This window comes from Equus asinus, unplaced genomic scaffold (assembly GCF_041296235.1).
Source record: "Equus asinus isolate D_3611 breed Donkey unplaced genomic scaffold, EquAss-T2T_v2 contig_193, whole genome shotgun sequence".
Taxonomy (NCBI): domain Eukaryota; kingdom Metazoa; phylum Chordata; class Mammalia; order Perissodactyla; family Equidae; genus Equus; species Equus asinus.
Window position 1 is genome coordinate 1,553,390 of NW_027224842.1, and position 21,985 is coordinate 1,575,374.

A 21,985-nucleotide genomic window follows, 5' to 3' on the forward strand; every position below is an offset into this window, starting at 1 on the left:
GTTTCTTAGCTTTTTCCTTATTTATGTTTTGTGGCTTTGTTGTGTTTTTTAGTTTAGTGTCTACCCTGAAGTTTGTATTTTGAATCTCGTGTATAATATAGTCTATTCTCTGGTGGTCTCTTACTTACTTGGCCTAGACTAATTTAGTCCCTTTGCTCTTCCCCTCCTAAATTATTATTTTCATTTCTTTTTTTTTTAAGATTTTATTTTTTTCCTTTTTCTCCCCAAAGCCCCCCAGTACATAGTTGTATATTCTTCGTTGTGGGTCCTTCTAGTTGTGGCATGTGGGACGCTGCCTCAGCGTGATTTGATGAGCAGTGCCATGTCTGCGCCCAGAATTTGAACCAACAAAACACTGGGCCGCCTGCAGCAGAGCGTGCGAACTTAACCACTTGGCCATAGGGCCAGCCCCGTTATTTTCATTTCTTATTCCAACTCGTGTTATGAGTTTGTAGTTAGAGTGATAAGATCCACTTTGCTTTGGTAGTTTCCTTACCTTTGTCCTAATGCTATAGGTGAATATTTGCTATCCTATTCTGGTTCTATTTATCTGTCTCCCTACTCTGTGGATTGTGTCCCCTTTCTCCCTTTTTTCTTTTTTCAGGTATGAGAGCCTTCTTGAGGATTTCTTGTAGTGGAGGACTTTTGGTTACAAATTCCCTTAACTTTTGTTTGTCTGGAAAAGATTTAATTTCTCCCTCACATCTGAAGGATATTCTTGCTGGATAGAGTATTCTTGGCTAAAGATTTTTATCTTTTAAAGTTTTGAATATGTCACTCCATTCTCTCCTAGCTTGTAAATTTTCTGCAGAGAAATCTGCTGAAAGTCTGATAGGAGTTCCTTTGTAGGTTATTTACTTCTGTCTTGCTGCCCTGAGTATTCTTTCTTTGTCTTTCATTTTTGCCATTTGTACTACTATATGCCTTGCAGTAGGTCTTTTCACATTGACAAATCTAGGAGATCTGAAAGCTTCCTCTACACACATTTCTCCCTCAATCCCTAGATTTGGGTAGTTCTCTTCTATAATTTCATTAAGAACACTTTCTGCTCCATTTTCCTTTTCCACGTTCTTGGGAATTCCTATTATCCATAAATTCTTTCTTCTCATTGAATCCGCTATCTCTCAGAGATTTTCCTCATTTTTTTTAACTCTTAGTTCTCTTTCTTCCTCTGTCTGGAGCCATTCGGCCTGTATATCTTCAATTATGCTAATTTGCTCCTCTCTGGTGTCTACACAGGCATTCAGGGAGTCCGTATTCTGTTTTATCTGGTCCATTGTGTTTTTCATCTCTAGTTATTCTGTTTGATTCTTCTTTATAATTTCAATCTCTTTTGTGAAGTAACTCCAGAACTCGTTGGCTTGTTTCTCTATCTTTCTCTCTATCTCATTGGGTTTTTTGATTATAGCTGCTCTGAACTCATTTTCACTTAGTTTACCTATTTCTAAGTTCTCAGGACTTAATTCTGTGTTTTTATTGTTTTCCTTCTGGTCTGGAGCTTTTATAAATTGCTGGATGGTAGAGGAGCGGTTTTTTCACATGGTGGTAGAATTGAGTTGCAGTTACAGCCTGTTGCCACTATATGGGGGTTGAGAGCCGCGTGTTTTGAGCTCTCCGCCTTCGGACAAGATGGCAGCACCCAGCATTGTTTGCCAGGGGGAGGGGCTGTTTTTCTGGCTCGCCGATCTGGATTTGGATCAGTTCTGTTTTCTGGTCTCCTGAGGCCCTGGGTTTATGGGGTCCCCACACACGGAAGCTTTCCCCCATCAGCGGGTTTCCACTATACCGGCGGCAGGAGTCCTGGGCAATCCCCCGGTCACGTGGCCCCTCCCCGACTCCTTCCCTCACCTGCGGCAGTGATCCCAGACTCTAGGGGAGGGAGCGAAGTTCTCTCCTACCCTGTTCCAGCTCCTCTGAGGCCAGCAGCAGGGTCTCTGTCCTCCGTCTTTTTGATACTCTAGGTCTCTGATCTCCTGGCATTAGGTTTATTAGCTGAAATTCAGTTTTTTTTCAGTCCTTTGTTGTAGTTTGGAGGGGAGCGAGTCCCAGGTCACCTCACCCTGCCATTTTGCTCCACCCACCCCGTCCATGAGCACAATGTTTTAGACTGTAAATCGCTTGAAGGGAAGAGTAATGTCTAATTCATCTTTATAGCCCCAACACATCGTATGTAGTTTATATTCAATACCTGTTTGTTGAATGAGTGAACATAAGCATTATGCAAACACTCCTTACCACATAAGTAAACCTCCCATTTCCTTCTTGCTGCGCTGTATCAATTCTCTCTGTTTTTGTGCTTCCTTCCTATTCCTTACCATTATTACTTTATTCTCTGTCTTCAGGACCTAAATTCTTTAGCTTGATGTGGGATACGATTTAAGATTATTCTGTTTGGGAGCTGGCCCCGTGGCCAAGAGGTTGAGTTCTCATGCTGCTTTGGAGGCCTGGGGTTTCGCCACTTTGGATCCTGGGTGCGGACCCAGCACCGCTCATCAGGCCACGCTGAGGTGGTGTCCCACATAGCACAGCCAGAAGGACCTACTACAACTAGAATATACAACTGTGTGCTGGGGGGCTTTGGGGAAAAGAAGAAGTGGGGGGGAAGATTGGTAACAGATGTTAGCTCAGATGCCAATCTTTAAAAAATAAAGATTATTTTATTTGAAAACTTCAGGGAAAAAACGAGTAAATCTATAATATGTTTATTCACTTTGAGATTTTGAAAAATCACTCAAGTATCTAATTCTAGTTCACCCCAGTTATTTTACTACACAGTATAATGTCTATTATAATAGCCTATTCTTTCTTCAGTTTAACAATAAAAAACCCCACAAAACCTAACTTCTGTTTTGTTTTCCAAACCTGGCCTGTGATATTTCACTGCAATTTTTAACTTTTCTCTTAATAATGTAGCTTTAATACTCTTGACATATTCAGTGATCCATTTGGTGACTTTTCTTGTGTTCTTTGATGTTCTATTATCTGGCGACCTTAGATATCATCAAGTCCAGCCCTCCAGCCTCCCGCTCACTCTAAGTATCTTCTTGGAAAGAAGTCTTCCCCAGAGTCATTTTCTGGCTCTTTGGAGGGAGTCTCTGAGTGTCTCCTGGCCTTTCTGGGAGAATAATATCCAGGTTCTCTTAGCTCTGCTCCGTCTCTGTTCCCTTCTGTGGCTTCTTTTCCCTACCTTTCTAACAAAAACTCAGGCGTGTTCTGTGGCCTTTCTTACTTCCCCGTTGCCCTCTGACATTTGGTTCACATTTGTCTTTTGATGACAGCCATATATTTATTTTGTCTAGAGCTCTGAGTTCTAATTCATATCTTCCTAAAGATTGTTATAATGGTGTGTCTCACTGATATCTCAAATTTTAGTGTGTCTAAAACCAAGTTATTTCTTCCTACCATGGTGAATATTCCTTTTTTCCAGTATTATCAGTGTTATCCTGGTCACCTAGGCTGGAAACCCAAGTCAGTTTCACCTCATCTTTTTCTGCCTTCTCTTTTGTCCCGTCATCCCCGTTTTTTATTGATGCTACCCTTTAGCATTCCATGGGTGTCATACTCAAGTCCTCATCTCTTGAATTACTGTATCATTCCCCTGGACCTGGCCCCCATGACCTGGTTTTGCTTCTTCAGTCTGTTATGCAGATTTCTGATGTCACTAAGCTTGTGTCATGTCACTTCCTTGGACAAGATCTGGCCACTCTTAACCAGTCTAACTTGACGTCCTTCTGTTCCATGTGCACTCCTCTCTTAAGGATAGGTTGGGCCACTTGGTATCTTTGAACACTAATGCTTATTCCCATCTTTATACCTAAGTTCATGCTGCCTTCACCACCACTTCACCCCTTTATTATGTATCTAGGCCATCTGTGGTAGATACTACACAGGAAAGGTGAGACTTCTTTGAATGTTTTAAAGAAAGAAGTATCTGAGACAGGACTCCAAAGCAGAAGTGTGTAATCACCTGCTCATCACTGGAGGTCTCCACAGAGACAAATAATTTAAATCTTTGACTTTCTTTTAATGCATTAAGAATATTTGCGGAGGCTTTACAGTGTTCTGAGCCCAGGACTGGGCTCTGAGATTAAAAGAGTAAAGAAGACATCCCTCCATACTTACTGTCTCCATGGCAACCTCCCTAGTCCAGGCCGCCTTGTCTCCATTCACATTCCTGCCCCAGCCTCCTAACTGGACTCCTGGCTACGGTCTTGCCCCTCTCCAATCTGTTTGCCCCCCAGGGGCCCAGGTGACCCTTGAGGAAGTTCAGTCAAGCATGTCACTCTTGTCAAAGCCGTCCAATGGCTTCCCATTGCATCCCAAAAACCCGCTTCTGTACCCTATCTTGTCCCATCTCTCCTTCACCAACTCTGCCACACTGCCCTTTCCATTTCTTGAACACACCAAGCTCATTTCTGCTTTGTGACTGGTGTGCTGGTTGTTCTTTAATCTGGAGTATGGTTCCCTTGGTCTTTGCAGGGCTGGCTCCCTCTTCTCCGTCCTTCCAGATCTTAGCTGAATTGGGGGACTTCCCCTGCCATCCTGCCCAAAGAGCCTGTCCTGTCCTTTCCTCTTCCCACTTCTAACACTCTGTTTAAATTGTCTGTATTACGCTTAACATGCTATGTTTCTTATTTGTTTGTCTTTTTCTCTCCTCTCACTAACTTCCTCCTCCCCGAGTCCCACCCTGTGCAGAACATAAGCTGAGAGCAGGGTCCTCATTTGCCTGTTGTGCTGCCATATCCCTAGCACCTAACGTGCTGCCTGCAGCACGACAGGCAGTCAGTTCTTTCCAACAATATTTGTGAAATGGAAGAAAAGCCCATGGTTTTAAAGATGCTACAGTGTGGTCAGAGACGCAAATAACTAGCTCAACACAGTAAGTGCTATAATAACCAGTCATATCTATAAAGACCTCTGGGTACACCGTTGAAAGGTCAATTCATTCACGGTATAGGGAAGGAAGGATCAAGTTGACAAAGCTACACTGGGAAGGTGGCAGTTGCCTTTGGTCGTGAAGGAAGAGTAGGGGCAGACTAGAACATCAGAATCAGCGAAACACAGGGAATGGCAAAGGGTAGCTGTGCATGGTGTGGAGGGCATAGTCCGTAGTTCAGCCAGAGTTAAGAGTAACTGATGGACAGAAATGAGGCTAGAGCAACACAAGTGCCGGATTATAAAGAATCGTATTCACCATGGTAAGATTTCGAACTTTGTGTAGGAAAGTGAACCTATTCTGGCAGCATTATAGAGGAGGTATTATAAAGAAGGAACAAGATGTTGAGCTCAGTTTGACTCAGACAAGGGAAGGCTTAAATAGTGAGGTGAGAAACAAGGAAACAGATGGGGTGTTCAGATAAACCATGGGTTAAAAATGTTCTTCCAGTACTTTGGATTTTATTATTTCAAGTTACACTTCCTAAAGGTTTATTTTCATCTCCTGCAGAATTTGGTTGATCTTGCAGGCAGTGAAAGAGCTGCTCAAACAGGTGCTGAAGGTAATGAAAACTCATGAAATATTTTGGTCTGAAAGTCCTCCTGTTCTTTAACAGAGTAAAAGTGCCACCATGCATTTTAGAGACTAATAAAGTAATGATAATTTTGTGATAAAAGTCTTTAACAGAAAAAGCAGCTTCCTTATCTGGCTTATTATCTGCTTTGTGCTGCTGTAGCGTTAGTTAAAAAGATGAAACTCTGTCGTTGACAGGATTTATAGTTGGAAAGCTCCTGAGAGTCCCATGAACACCATAATCAGTAAGGAAATTCAGAAAAGTGGCAGGATACAAAATTAATCTATAGACATGAGCACCTCCTAACACAACAGCCGGTTGGAATATTTAATGTACGAAAAGACCCCCTTTGCAGTAATGACTTAAAAGGCATAATACCTAGGAAGAAACTCAACAAAAATTGTATAAGACCAAAATAAGGAAAACCTTAAAACAGACCTGAAAGAAGTAACCAAACACTGAGACAAATGAAAACGCATACTTAGATGGGAAGTTTCAGAACCATAAAGATGTCAGGCCTCTCTCTGTGTTAGTTTCCTGCAGCCTGACATAGAGACACTCAGCTGAGTGTGGCCTGTACCCACCACACCAGTGGATCCTCAGACCTGTGAACAAGAAATAAATGCCTGTTGCTTTAAGCTGGCTTGTTAAACAGCAGTATTCCAGCAATAGCTGAATAACGCACCTGTGCAATAACTGCTGTTCAGAAGGATTTGTTGCAGTATTTTTTGTGTACATGGCAGATTGAACACCTGCATGTCCCTCAGCAGGGTGCTAGGTAAATAAATTCTGATACATCCATACAATGGAATTCTATGCTGTAAAAAAGAGTGAAAAAGACCAATGTTTACCAATAAGATAGATGATATATTGCCAAGTGAAAAAAGCAAAGTGCAAAATAGTGTGTATAGTATGTTACTATTTATGTAAAGAAGAAAGGGGAAAAATTAATACGTATGAACTTGTATTTCTAAAAATCTCTAGAAGAATAAACTAATAATAGTTCTTGGTTAGAGCGATAGGAACTGGTTGAAAGGAGAATAAAGTGAGAGAAACCTTTTTCAGTAGACTTCCGTTTAAGACATGTGAGCATATTAACAGTTTAAAAATAAGGACTTTTGGTTGTGAACCTCTAGGAACTAACTTGGTTGCACGTCATTAGTTGCCTGTATTGGAGGTTTGGAAAAATAGATTTGAATTGAGGAGTTCGAGGAGCTCTTTTAGGACGTGGTGCAGACATGGGCTTTCCTGCATTCTTATTCTTTTCTTAGTCGTCTTTTTCGAGCTGTTTCTCTTGGGTGAGAGCCTTTCTGCTTCACGTGATGGGTGGGAGGAAGGGAAGGGCGCCTGTCAGCAGTGGGAGGAAAGGTGGGCGCAGATCTAATTTGAAGCACAGACTGTAGCATCTGACCCTGCAATTTCTAATTTCTCCCATAAATTACTGATAAATAAGTTCATCATCTAGTACAGGGGCCAATTTGTTTTCTTATTTATTTAATAAATGCAGGTGTGCGACTCAAGGAAGGCTGTAATATAAATCGTAGCTTATTTATTTTGGGACAAGTGATCAAGAAACTTAGTGATGGACAAGTTGGGTAAGTTTGTCCCATTGTACATTTACCTATTAATGCTTACGTTTTTCATTAGGTTGAAAATTATGATATTTCAGTGACACTCAAATAAATGTACTGATACCCCTGTATGTTCAAAAGCTTCTGTGATTCTATGAGCATGCGTTGCTTCTTATATGTATGACCGTGACCTACTAAATTTACTTTATATTTTAAATATTTTCTAGTTAGTAGTTTTGCTCTGCCTCAAGTAACCAGTAAAGAATGAATTTTTTAAACTGTAGCAAATTTAAGGTTCTGCGTTAAAAATAAACCACTTTTGTTATATAAAAAGTTTTACTCTTTTTCTCCCCAAACTCATCTCTCACTAAGTGGTTTCATAAATTATCGAGATAGCAAATTAACACGAATTCTCCAGAATTCCTTGGGAGGAAATGCAAAAACACGCATTATCTGCACAATTACTCCAGTGTCTTTGGATGAAACCCTGACTACTCTCCAGGTGAGTTTGATTTTTATCTCGAATCAATATGGGGGAAATCATCTTTCAGAAGGAAAAATTAGCTACTAAAATTAGGTGTAATTTTTTGTAATTGACATAACATACCTGTTAAAATAAAATTGGTGTGTCTACTAAATAGCATTCCTTAATCTTCCCAAACTTCAATCATTCATATCCTGCCTCCCCAATTTTTGCCACATCCAACAATATTTTATTGAAATTGACTTGATTTTTTCTTAAATAACTCACTTTTTAAATTTAACTTATTATAAAAGGAAACTTTCTATCAGTCCCATAAATGAAAAACTGGTTATCACTTGGAACAAACAGAAGGTGACCCAAAAAATGGGTGTGTGTGTTTATAACAAAATAATTCTTAAGTTCCTGCTAACAAATTGTTGCCTGCCTTTGCTCTGAGCCTAAGGCCTGTATTTTCTGTTTTCAAAAGAAAAGAAGAATGAGAACTGTCAGTAGAATAGCTGTCTCAATGAAGGGTTCAGTGTTATTTAATGGGCACCCTCACGTACCCAGTTAAAGTTACTTTTGACACTCATGCTCTAAGAAACATCACTTTAAGTAGCTATTGAGCGCTGGATCAAGGTTCTGTCAGAGAAACAAAGGTAGGAGATAGCGTTCCTGGCTTCACAGAATTTATAGTCTTATAGTGAAGATAAGACCTGTCTTCCAGTGTGATTTCCTTGGATTAAAAGTTAAGTGGCTAATAAGTAGGACAGAGTTCAAAGGAAGGAGAGGTGCTTTTGACTGGAAGTGAAGCTTCAGCGCAGAGGGAGCATTTGCCCTGGACTTTGAGGAGTAGATGGATTCCAGTGAGCCAGGGTGTGTAGGCTCTCTGTTGGCATCTGTCTTCAAGATATTTCTCTGACCCTCCTGAAGACTAGTGGCAAAGGTAAGTTATGGACATTGTTACAGGGACGTAGAATGCTGTGTGTTCAGAAGCTGTAAGCCACCTGGGAAGCTTTTACTGATGTTTCTTTACAAAAGAAAATTACAAGAAACCTAAATATTAATTAAACTAATCTTTTGGTGTCAACGTTTAACACTCTTGTATTTTTTCCCAGTTTGCCAGCACTGCTAAATATATGAAGAATACTCCTTATGTCAATGAGGTGTCTAGTGATGAAGCTCTCCTGAAAAGATATAGAAAAGAAATAATGGATCTTAAAAAACAATTAGAGGAGGTATGTATGAACTGTGTATTTCAGTAAAGAATAGAGATGGATTTAGAATTGAGATCTGCCTACATGCCCAGAGACTCTTAAATCCTCAATATCTGAGTTCTACATTCTAAATTTAAAACAAATAGTTTTTAACTAAGGAGAAATCAACCCGTAAAAACTTTACTATAAACTGCAAGATTTGGTTTCTTGAAATTATTTTAGATTTTGTTTTTCATTTCCAAAGGGCAAAATTTGAGATTTTCAAATGGGCCAAGTAGAGATACGTTTTTTTAAGAGATAAAAACTGTCACAAATACAGAGAATTAGGTTAAAAAGAGAGACCATGAATAGTGTTTAAAACTACTTTGTTTCATTTTACATTATCTTGAATTCCTCTTCTAGCCCTAAGATAGCAATCTAATAAGATAGCATAATTGCTTGTCATTACCATTTGTTTGTTTAAACCATCATGGTCCCCAGTCTGTAAAAAACTTACATTTTACTGATCTTTTTAAAAATGACCTAAAATGTCAAATGGCGGTCTTAGAAGGATCTCTCTTCCTTTGCTATAGGTATTCAAGTCTCTGCTTTATGATTTCTCTGCCTATTTATATATTTTTAGTCAATTAATAGAATTGCTTTAACAGCATTGATATAATCTTATACATGGCATATAGAATAGTGACATGAGGAGAAATGTATATTTTACCCTATTATAAGTTTGAGAAATTATTGATTATGGTAACTGCATATTGGTGTTCTGCAGGTAGGGCATATTTTATTTCAATAAAATTAAAATTCTCAGGCCAGCCCTGTGGCCTAGTGGTTAAGTTTGTTGCACTCCACTTTGGCAGCCCGGGTTCAGTTGCCGTCCGCAGACCTACACCACTTGGCGGCCATGCTGTCCTGTTGTCCCATGTACAAAATGGAGGAAGATAGGCACAGATGTTAGCTCAGGGCAAATCCCTTTCAAGCAGAAAGAGAAAGATAGGTACAGATGTTAGCTCAAGGTGAATCTTCTTCAGCAAAAAAAAAAAGAAAAGAAAAATTCTCAAAACTCACATACAAATTTATATTTTTTTAAACTATACTTTCAAGGTTTTAAAACCTACCTACATTTATTAACGTAACCCAATATTACATTCTTTAGGTTTCTTTAGAGACTCGGGCCCAGGCAATGGAAAAAGACCAATTGGCCCAACTTTTGGAAGAAAAAGATTTGCTTCAAAAAGTGCAGATTGAGAAAATTCAAAACTTAACACGAATGCTAGTGACCTCTTCTTCCCTCACATCACAACAGGAATTAAAAGTAAAATTTAAAAGACAACAGCTTCTTTTCTTCTTCTTTTTTATTATTGTTTTTTTTAATTGCAGTAACTTTGGTTTATAACAGTATATAAATTTCAGGTGTATATCGTTATATTTCAATTCCTATGTAGATTATATCATGCTGACCACCAAAAGACTAATTACCATCACCACACATGTGCCTAATCATGCCTTTCAACCTCTTCTCTCCCCCTTTCCCCTCTGGTAACCACCAATCCAATCTCTGTTGCTATGGGATTGTCTTTTGTTGTTTTTATCTTCTATTTGTGAGTGAGATCATACAATGTTTGACTTTCTCCCTCTGACTTTTTCCTCTCAGCAGCAATACCCTCAAGGTCCATCCTTGTTGTCACAATTAGCCAGATTTCATCCTTTTTTATGGCTGAGTAGTATTCCCTTGTGTATATATACCACATCTTCTTCATCCATTCATCCCTTGACGGGCACCTAAGTTGCTTCCAAGTCTTGGCTATTGTGAATAAGCCTACAGTGAACATAGGAGTGCATGTATCTTTACGCATTCACGTTTTGACGTTCTTTGGATAAATACCCAAGAGTGGAATAGCTGGATCATATGGTAGGTCTAGTCTTAATTTTTTGAGCCATCTCCATACTGTTTTCCATAGTGACTGCACCAGTTTGCACTCCCACCAGCAGTGTATGAGGGTTCCCTTCTCTCTACATCCTCTCCAACACTTATTGTTTCCAGTCTTGTTAATTATAGCCATTCTGACAAGAGTGAGGTGATATCTCATTATAGCTTTGATTTGCATTTCTCTGATAGTGATGTTGAACATCTTTTCATGTGCCTGTTGGCCATCCGTATATCTTCTTTGGAGAAATCTCCATTCAGATCTTTTGCACATTTTTGAACTGGGTTTTTGGTTTTTTTGTTGTTGAGATGTATGAGTTCTTTGTATATTTTGGATATTCACCCCTTTTTTGATATATGGTTTACAAACATCTTCTCCCAATTGTTAGGCTGTCTTTTCCTTTTCTTGATGGCTTCCTTTGCTGTGCAGAAGCTTTTTAGTTTGATGTAGTCCCATTTGTTTATTTTTTATATTGTTTCTCTTGCCCAGTCAGGCATGGTATTTGAAAATATGCTGCTAAGACCGATGTCAAAGAGTGTACTGCCTATGTTTTCTACTAGAAGTTTCGTGGTTTCAGGTCTTACATTCAAGTCTTAAATCCATTTTGAGTTGATTTTTGTGCATGGTGTAAGGTAATGGTCTACTTTCATTCTTGGGCATGTGGCTGTCCAGGTTTCCCAACACCATTTATTGAAGAGACTCTACTTTCTCCATTGTATGCTCTTGGCTCCCCTGTCAAAAATTAGCTGTCCATAGATGTGTGGGTTGATTTCTGGACTCCTGGACTCTGGATTCTGTTCCATTGATCTGTGTGTCTGTTTTTATGCCATACCATGCTGTTTTGGTTACTATAGCTTTGTAGTATATTTTGAAATCAGGGAGTGTGACGCCTCCAGCTTTGTTCTTTTTTCTCAGGGTTCCTTTGGCTATTCTGCGTCTTTTGTTGTTCCATATAAATTGTAGGATTCTTTGTTCTATTTCTGTGAAAAATGTTGTTGGAAATTTGATTGGGATTGCACTGAATCTGTAGATTACTTTAGGAAGTATGGACATTTTAACTATGTTTATTCTTCCAATCCAAGAGCATGGAATAGCCTTCCATTTCTTTACATCTTCTTCAATTTCTTTCAACAATGTTTTATAGTTTTCAGTGTACAAACCTTTCACCTCCTTGGTTAAGTTTATTCCTAGATATTTTATTCTTTTTTGTTGCAACTGTAAATGGGATTATATTCTTAATTTCTCTTTCTGCCACTTCCTTGTTAGTGTATAGAAACGCAACTGATTTTTGTATGTTGATTTTGCATCCTGAAACTTTGCCGTATTTGTTTATTAGTTCGAGAAGTTTTTGGTGGGTTCTTAAGGGTCTTCTATATATAAAATCATGTCATCTGCAGCTAGTGACAGTTTCACTTCTTCCTTTCCAATCTGACCGCTGTTTATTTCGTTTTCTTTCCTGATTGCTCTGGCTAGGACTTCCAATACTATGTTAAATAAGAGTGGTGACAGTGGGCATCCTTGTCTGGTTTCTGTTCTTAGAGGGATAGCTTTCAGTTTTTCTCCATTGAGAATGATATTAGCTGTGGGTTTGTCATATATCAGCTTTATTATGTTGAGGTACTTTCCTTCTATACCCAATTTATTTAGAGTTTTTATCATAAATGGATGCTATATCTTGTCAAACGCTGTCTCTGCATCTATTGAGATGATCATGGGATTTTTATTTTTCATTTTTGTTAATGTGGTGTATCACGTTAATAGATTTGCAGATGTTGAACCATCCCTGCATCCCTGGAATAAATCCCACTTGATCATGGTGTATGAAATTTTTAATGTATTGTTGTAGTTGATTTGCTAGTATTTTGTTGAGGATTTTTGCATCGATGTTCATCAGTGATATGAGCCTGTAATTTTCTTCTTTTGTGTTGTCCTTGTCTGCTTTTGGTATCAGGATGATGTTGACTTCGTAAAATGAATTTGGAAGCTTCCTCTCTTCTTCAATTTTTTGGAAGAGTTTGAGAAGGATAGGATTAAGTCTTTGAATGTTTGGTATAATTCACCAGGGAAGCCGTCTGGTCCTGGACTTTTATCTTTTGGGAGGTTTTTGATAACTGTTTCAATCTCCTTACTGGTGATCGGTCTATTCACATTCTCTACTTCTTCTTGATTCAGTTTTGGAAGGTTGTATTAGTCTAAGAATTTATCCATTTCTTCTAGATTATCCAGTTTGTTAGCGTATAGCTTTTCATAGTATTCTTTTATAATCTTTTGTATTTCTGAGGTATCTGTTGTAATTTCTCCTCTTTGATTTCTGATTTTATTTATCTGAGCCTTCTCTTTTTTTCTTGGTGAGTCTAGCTAAAGGTTCGTCGATGTTGTTTATCTTTTCAAAGAATCAGCGCTGAGTTTCATTGATTTTTTTCCTGGTTTTTTTTAGTCTCTATTTCATTTATTTCTGCTCTGATTTTTATTACTTCCTTCCTTCTACTGATTTTGGGCTTTGTTCTTCTTTTTCCAGTTCCTTTAGGTGCACTGTTAGACTGTTTATTTGGGATTTTTCTTCTTTGTTGAGGTAGGCCTGTATTGATATAAACTTCCCTCTTAAAACCGCTTTTGCTGTATCACATAGACTTTGGCCTGTCGTAGTTTCATTTTCATTTGTCTCCAGATATTCTTGATTTCTCATTTGATTTCTTCTTTGACTCAATTGTTGTTCAATAGCATTTTGTTTAAGCTCCATCCATTTGTGGCTTTTCTGATTTTCTTCCTGTAGTTGATTTCTAGTTTCATACCATTGTGGTCAGAAAAGATGCTGGGTATTTTTTCAGTCTTCTTAAATTTATTGAGACTTGTTTTGTGGTCTAATATGTGATCTGTCCTGGAGAATGTTCCATGTCCGTTTGAAAAGAATGTGTATTCTGCAGGTTTGGGATGGAATGTTCTATACATGTGTACTAAGTCCATCTGGTCTAATATGTCATTTAAGGCCAACGTTTCCTTATTGATCTTTTGTTTTGATGATCTCTCCTTTGGTGTAAGTGGATTGTTAAAGTCCTCTACTATTATTGTGTTGCTATTTCTCCTTTTATGTCTGTTAATAATTGCTTTATATGTCGAGGTGCTGTTATGTTGGGTGCATAGATATTTGTAAATGTTAAATATTCTTGTTGGATCATTCCCTTTATCATTATGTAGTGCGCTTTGTCTGTTGTTACAGTTTTTATTTTAAAGTCTATGTTTTCTGATATGAATATTGCTACCTCAGCTTTCTTTTCATTGCCATTTTCATGGAGTATCTTTTTCCATTCCTTCTCTTTCAGTTTGTGAGTGTCTTTCAGTCTGAAATGCATCTCTTGTATGCAGCACATATATGGGTCTTATTTTTTTTATGAAAGATGACAGCTTAAACTTGATATATAGGGAATAGAATTGGTATTCTTATATGCTTATTATATAGCTATGTGTTTCTTATCCTTTGATACAGTATATTTTAGGAAAGAACCTTTTGTGTATTTGCCTATACCTCAACAACACCTAGAACGTTCATTAAAAATACTTAACCCTGATTCCCATATGAAGAGATCCTAATTCAGAAAGTCTGGGATGTAGTCAAGGAATCTATTTGCACTATACTTCTTATGAAATTCTAATGAAATTGATTAGGTGATTGGAAACCACAGGTGTCTAGAGTATGTGGTAATATTTTCTATTTAATGAAACAGAAATAGTAATCTCAGGAAAATTTATCTAGACTATAAATCAACATAGTAATCAAAATTCTGGCTTCCAGTCTGTGTGCTTTTGTTTTTACCAGAGTAGGGGTTTATTTATCCAGCAGATGTTTTGGGGAGTGATAGTGTCATGGTTAAGAGAATGGCCTCTGGAGCTGGACTTTCTGGATTTGAATCCCAGTTCTGTCAATTCCTAACTCTCGACCTTGGGCCCTTTCTTAAATACTTTTTGCTGCAGTTTCCTTATCTGTGAGAAAGCTTGATCCTCACCTCATAGGACTGATGTGACAATTAAGTGAAGTGATATATAGAATGTGCTTAACACTATACTCTCCATACAGCAAATCCTCAATAAGTGTATGCTGTTAAGATTATTATTAATAGACGCTACCTTTAAGTCCACCATACCAGGTAAATGGAAGGCATCAAAACCATCTGTTGGCTCAGCCATGAGTAGGAAACAGCCCAAGGAAAGGGGTAGGGAAAAGTATGCCGGTTAGACATCTACATGTACAAAAGCTTGGAGTCGTGAGAAAACATATTTCTTGGACTTAAAATATTCTGGTGGCAGGGGCATTTAAACCACATTGTAGGATTCGAACATTGCATTATGCTAAGGATATGGGAAAGCCTTGTAGGTAACATGATTGGAATTGCTGTTTAGAAAGATGTGGCTACTGTGTACCTACAATTGATTGGGCCTCCACAAGGCTTGTGGCTCTGGAGATGGAAAAAAAATGGGTAAATTGGAGAGCTATTTGGGAGACAGACTCGACAGAACTTTGTGATTGTTTCAACATGGGGACATGGAAAGGGAGAAGGAAGCATCTAGAATGACATGCACACATTACTGGGCTTGCTGGATAGCTGGTAGCAGTATTTGTTGAGTTAAGGAACATTGAGTGAAGAGCAGTGGAGCTGTCCAGTGTTTTATTTGGGTCAGCTCTAGTTTAAGGTGTCAGGCAGTTGAAAATGCAAATATATGAAAATCAAGTGAAAGATCTGGGATGGAGATATCAATTTGGGCATTAACTACTGCAAATCCAAATTAAAGTCGTGAGAATGGATGAGCTTGCTCTGGGAGCATGTTGAGAATGAAAAGAACAGAGGGCCAAAGATAAGATCCTCCCAAACAACTTTTTAGGTAAAAGCAAAAAAGAGGAATGCCTAAAGGAGCCCAGGTTTAGCTCTAGAGTTAAGAAAGAAACCAGGTGAACGTGGTAAACTAAAAGAAGAGAATGTTGCATAGCGAGGTCACATTCTATGTCAGTGATGTCACGTTCTGCTGAGAAGTTAAATAAGACAAATATAGACTAAAACTTTTTGGATTTAGAAACAAGAAGCTCCTTTGCAAAAACAATTTGAGTTATGTATTGGGAATGAAAGCCACCTTGCAGTAGGCTGAGATGGCCCAAAGGCGTAGGATCTTGAATACAGTAGAAGGGTCTGGCCTTAGATAGAAGGAGAAACACTCCTTCATTATAACAAGGACAGAGGAAAAGGGTAGGAATCAATGCAAGTAATGCTTTTGTAAGTTTAGGCTTGTATTTTCTTTGTGAAATAGGAGGTTTAATTTTTCTTCTGTGGTGGCTGGAGATGGTAGAGACACAGTTTGTAGACCTGCTAAGGGTTTGAAATAGTCTCGCCTTTGTAGGGAATGGAAAAGAAAGCCAACGAGGGGGCAAGGAGTCTTGCCAGGCAGCCTTAAGGGCCCAGGTGATGTTGGTAGCCAGTCTTCTGGCTGTCCACACAGTGTTCAGGAGGCTAATAAAAGCTCAGATGGCAGTGTAATTCATCTGAGTGTACATTGTGATAGGATAGGTGTGGGGAACACAGAATGGGTCTAATAGTTTGAGACCATTGACCCAAAAATGTGATTGAACTGGTGATCTATAGAATCTAAGATGATGGGATGAGAGCCCAAAGGTAGCTGGCAGAAAGAAAACAGTGGATCAAGAGACTAGATGTCCCTCTTAAGCTAACTAGCTATAATGGGATTAACTGAATCACTGGGGTGGAAGGAGTTCTAGGTTTATGAGTTTCAGATGACAGGGTCCAGTGGCTTTGGGAGCGAATGGAGTTGAGCTGAAGGTCATGGGAATCAAGGATTTATATATGAATGTGCTTTTGCAGAGCAGGCTGTGGAAAGGGCTGGCCATTTCAAGCAGAAGCCATATATTCTGGGGACAACAGATAATCTTGACAGGCAACGCAGTGGAATGGGTGGTGGATAAGGTCTGAAGTTACAAGCATGGGCTCAGCCACCAATTGGCTGTATGACTGTACACAACTCATGTAAACTTTTTGGACACTCAGGCATCTATAAAGTGGATGTAGTAAGAGAGGATTGTTGAGAGGATCAAAAAAGATGAGATAATGCTTGTTCTAGTAAAGGGACAAGAGAGGAATATACCTGTAAAATATGGAAAAACACTTAGGCGGTGGTCAGAGAAAGAGAAAGCAGTAAAGCCAAGTGAGTGATGAGGACAGCTAGCTGGGTGGGACAAGAACCAGGAGACAGAGGTATCCCAGGAGGGATGAGGAAGAAGTAGAGAGACGAGGAAGAAGAGAACATAGAAACTAAAAGAAAATGTTGGCTAGAGAGAAGGAAGGAGTGAAGGGTTTGTTTTTGAAAAAATCAAAAGCAGAAAACAGAGGCTTGAGCATTCTTAAAGCCCAGTGGAAGAAGGTAGTGAAGACGACAGATGAACAGATACCTGAGGGAACAGAGTCCCAAGGGAGAACGGAAGGAACAAGATTAGGAGCGCTGGTTGGATCGTGAGCTTTATAAACTGGCAAAGAATTGGCATGGGAATGGCCCTGTGGAAGATTTACTTGCTGAGGGAAGTTCAAATGGGCTGCCTGTCTGTTCCTTCCCAGTTAAGGCTGGGTTCCCAGAAGTGCTTTTGGTCACTATGTTGGTGGCTGTGCTGTCTTCTGTAACACCAGATTACTTGAAGGATTGATACTTAACTAATTCCTTTCAGTAAATTTGCAGAAATTCTTGTAAGTAAGCCTTCAAATACAAAATGAAATTTAAATAATAGTTTCATCAAATTTATTATGAAGTTAACACTAATTTGAAAAGTTTGAATATGTTTTCTTATCTCAGGATGTCCTTAGACTGATAAGATATTAAACTAGGCTGAATAAGAATTCTACCAAGTCAATGGTTGTTAAAAATGGAAACTAGTTCCCTTGTTTTATGATGTTTGAGCCAGATGTGTGTGAGGTAATTTTGATTTCTTCTTCTTTAGGCTAAAAAAAAACGAAGAGTCACTTGGTGTGTTGGCAAAATTAACAAAATGAAGCATTCAAACTATGTAAATGAGTTTAATGTACCAGAGAATGTAACAACAAAGACACATAAGTCTGCTCTAACTTTAGGAGGAGAAATTGATGAATGTGAGTTCTTCTTCAACTACTTTTAATTATAAAAGTATCCCTATAAAGAGAGACTTTATTTATAACTCAGTTAATGTGATAAACACAGTTAAATAAAATGTATGTATTTTAGATGTGATTACGATGATAAAAATAAGTAATTTTAAGAAAGTGAACATTGATGAAGTTCTCTATTTTTTCCAGATCTCTTAAGAATGATGTGCTGTAGTTGAAACATTTGAGACAGATATTTTTATTTTTTGTTTTTGTTTTAATCACTGCTCATTAAGTTAGTACCCATATAATGTCTGGCTTAAACTTTGCTAATCTTGAAAGGGTAGCATTTACACAGGAATCTGTTGCAAAGTTTGTCTCTAACATTATAAGTATTTTTTAGGGGCATTTAAAAATATGCTTACAATGATTAAATCTCAAATTTAGAATTTGTCCTTTTAACCTATACAGTCGCACGTTGATTAATGATGGGACGTGTTCTGAGAAGTGCATCTTTAGGCAATTTTGTTGTTGTGTGAACATCACAGAGTGCACTTACACAAACCTAGGTGGTACAGCCTGCTACACACCTGGGCTCTGTGGTACTAATCTTGTGGGACGCCTGTTGTATATGCAGTCCGTCCTTGACTGAAACGTCCTTATGCCGTGCATGAATGTGTTGTACTAAGGATCCTACATTTTATCACTAATTCTAACCAGTGATCTTAATTCACACGAGTATATAAATGATCACATCTGTTTATATATTCTTGGCATTCATACTGTGAGCACATATTAACTAATTTGAGCTTATTACCTCAGATCAGAATTTTTTTAATCTTTAATTTGAGTTTTAGGAAACTTAATAACATGTTTATGGATAAATTTCTTTTCCCCCTAATTATAGCTCTCTATTCAGAGTCTGATATTTTCAGTAACACTCTTGATACATTAACTGAGACAGAGTGGAATCCAGCAACAAAACTACTAAGTCAGGTAACTTAAATGTATTTTACAGAACATTATCCTTTTACTCTTCTTTAAATTCATTTGTTATTGATGTTTGCTGTTGTGGCACATTTCTAGCTCTGACTGTTTCAGTAGTAGTTGAGGTTCTTATTAAGGCTTCCCCAACTTGTTACACTCCTCGTTGGTAACTGTGGCATACAGAGAGAGGCTAAACATTTCCTAAAGTATGGTAATAGGTAAACCTTTGCTTCTAGTTTTTACCAGCAGATCTTGGTATCTATGATTTTTTGGTAAGTTTCTGTTTTGCCTTGGGCCATCCCTTGAAGGTAAAAAGGGCTGATTTTAAAAGTATCAAAATTCTCAGGCATAAAGTAGAATGGTGTATCAGGGAAGGGTAATATTGCCAAATAATGCTGAAAAATGAAAGTAAATAAAATTATATAGTCTTATGAAAACTTTAAGAAATAAGGAATACTGTAGTGAATACTTTAGTAAGTTTAGATTCCATGTTTGCTTTCTAGGCTGCTAATATTCAAAGAAATATAACATAGTCATATAAATGTATTTGTTAAAGAAAATTTCATTTTAATTTTGAAATAAAATTGCAGTGATTCTTGGGAATTGTTATTATCATTAGCTAACCATTATAATTAGTTGTAATGGTTCTTATAATTAATTATTATGGGGAATTATATGCTTTTGTGTCCCTAAAACACTCTGGAAGGTTTGTTGTTTTTTTCAAATCCCTAGTGTTGGTTTAGTTTCTTTTAACTCATGGCTTACTCTTCCTCATGATGGAACAGAAAGCAGAAACAGGCCTCTGCTCAGCACGGTGAGGCCTGGCAGCCGTTGGAGTTTTAGAAGTCAATAAATAATGGCTCCGTGTCACTTCCTAAATTCAGAGCTGTCTGAGAAATTAAACAGGAGTCAAGCAGGTGGAGAATTACATTATTAGCTTTATTACCAAGGAGCTTAAGGATCTGTGGTCAGATGACTTCCCATTATGTGCCCTACTCCTACTCCCGACTGAATTTTAAGTCAGGCACAGGCAGAGCATTTGTTTATATGATCTTTCTTTCTTTCTTTCTTTCTTTCTTTTTTAATTCTATCTCTTTGAAAATAGTCTTCCTCTATTCTATGTTAGCTAGTTTACCAAAAGGCAGACCTTCTGTTATGCTGTGGATCAAGCTAGACCATTGGGAAGATATTGGAGAATGGCCCAAACTACCAAATGATTCAAGGTTAAATGAATTATTTGACTAATCCAGATTTTAGTTAACAAAACAAAGAACTTGAATCCTCTCTGACTTGAAAATCTGGTTTTGTTTATAATAGGAAAACTTAGAAAGTGAGTTGAATTCACTTCGTGCTAACTATGATAGTCTGGTACTAGACTATGAACAACTAAGAAGAGAAAATGAAGAAATGGAATCGAAATTAAAAGAAAAGAATGGTTTGCATGAATTTGAGGCTCTAGAAAGAAAAGCGGAAAAAGATCAAGAGGTAAAAGATGAAAAGATGTGGAAACACAAAACTAAACTAAAACTACACTTTGTGTGTGCGTGAGGAAGATTGGCCCTGAGCTAACATCTGCTGCTAATCTTCCTCTTTTTTTTGCTTGAGGAAGATTGTCCCTGAGCTAACATCTGTGCTGGTCTCCCTCTATTTTGTATGTGGGACACCATCACAGCATGGCTTGACGAGTGCTATGTAGGTCTGCACCTGGCATCCAAACCCATGGAGTGCACAAACTTAACCACTACACCACCAGGCTGGACCCTAAAACCACACTTTTAAAAGTATCATTTTCTTAAAGATGTTTATTTCTAGGGTTGATATATTGAAAACCCAACCATTTTCCATTTGTACACACAATTTAGAGAATTTAAGAAATAATCAGTTCATTTATATTGCTTTAAAAATAGTTAAATCATAATTGTTTCACTTGTGCTTGTGTGCAAGAAGAGGAAGGAATCAAAAACATCTTTGAGCAGGTTTGGTGAATCTGCCTATTGATGAATTAATCTTGAAGAAATTATTTCCTGATAATTTGTATGTTATCAATAATTTATTGAGTATACCAGAATTGCTGCCTAGAGCATAGCTGTTTCCTTCTGAGACCAATATGAATTTTAATATCTAGTGAATGTTTTATGTATGGATACTACATATTAATGGACTTCATTTTCTTTAGAAAGTATGTACCTAAGTAGTTAGAACATTATTAGAATAGCTGGGAAAGCTGATTTTGCATGTTTCTTTTTCCATAAGAGAGTTATTGTAAAAATTAGTATAACTAATATGAAGTAGTTTTAATGGAATTTTTAGAAATGAAACAGATTAGTTAAATTTTCTCAGTGTATAATGTTAGGCTACATGTTAAGAGAACCTAATCCCCAAATCATCAGACTTTGGAGACAGAAATTGTCCAAAAGATTCAAGAGATTTCTTAGTGCAGAGAGTCGTTTACTTAGAGTTTATAGACACGATGAAATTATTTTGCAGAAGTTTTGAACTCACTCATTTTTGGGGAACGAGAATCCATAGCTGTTATCATACTTGTGAAGTGATCTGTGATTCCCTCCAAAATTAAGAGCCAGTGTTTGGTGTGGTTAAAGTATGAGTTAATTTGCAGCTGCTTCTCAGATTTCTGTATGAATAGCCCAAAGGGACACAATCATTTTTCCTCTGTGTCATTGTTTAGTTTCTCACCCTCTTTTCCTTTTTAAAAGGAAAAAAAGAATCCTGTGCCAAATATGTTATTTCCATTCTACCTACAAATTAGTTAATCCTACATTTCATAGGTATTATATCCTAAGACGCAAAAGTTTGTAAGTTCTCCAGAGTTTCATTTACCTTTTTTAATATTCTCATATTGACAAAATGCAAAATGTCATGAAAAAAACAGTGGACTTCAGTCAGTAAAACTGGATTTTATTGAGAGGAGGTGGTCTGGCGTCGTGGTTAAGAACAGGTTCTCTGGGGCCAGACTCCATGGATTTAAGCCCCAGTTTTGCTGCTCCCGACCTCACTGCGGATTCAAGCCTGGCACGCATTATTGACAAGGCCTTGAGCAAGCACCGAATTTCATAGGGCTTCCTTCCTGCGCGTCTCCACCCCTGAGGTTAGATCAGGTGCTTGCCAAGGCCCCTTCGAACTCCAAAATTTCATCTAAGTTTTTGTGTATTTCTTATTATAAATAATATGATGTAAAATTAACTTCG

At 37.9% G+C, this 21,985-nt stretch overlaps 1 pseudogene; it reads left to right on the forward strand.

Moving 5' to 3' along the window:
• The window catches only part of LOC139043194 (centromere-associated protein E-like), a 73,323-nt pseudogene that overhangs the window by 10,689 nt on the left and 40,649 nt on the right, over positions 1-21,985 (forward strand).